The 286-nt window shown below is 30.4% G+C and overlaps 1 protein-coding gene across 1 annotated transcript in view; it reads right to left on the bottom strand.

Annotated features, from left to right (window-relative positions):
• ormdl1 (ORMDL sphingolipid biosynthesis regulator 1) overlaps nt 1–286 on the bottom strand; it is a 7,074-nt gene that overhangs the window by 3,823 nt on the left and 2,965 nt on the right. The window lies entirely within an intron of this gene.

Genomic DNA, 286 nt, shown 5'->3' on the forward strand with positions numbered 1-286 from the left:
TTCCAGGTCAAAATTGAAAATGAATATTTTTGTTGTGCTTTTCTAATGTTTTTTTTTTCGCTTTTTCTGATTTAATTGTCAATTTTTCCAGATTTTGGCGCTTTTTTAAAAACCTGAGCTGGTTTAATAACAGGTTTTACACTTATTCTGGGAATTCATGGTCAACAAACCTCATTTATGTCAAATTTTACATACGTTTTTAGTTAAAAAGGCAGAAATGATGAATTATTTTGACAAATAGTTAAGATCAGGGGATGATGAGTGGATCTCAGATGGGTAGATGTCA

This window comes from Etheostoma spectabile, chromosome 11 (assembly GCF_008692095.1).
Source record: "Etheostoma spectabile isolate EspeVRDwgs_2016 chromosome 11, UIUC_Espe_1.0, whole genome shotgun sequence".
Taxonomy (NCBI): Eukaryota; Metazoa; Chordata; class Actinopteri; order Perciformes; family Percidae; genus Etheostoma; species Etheostoma spectabile.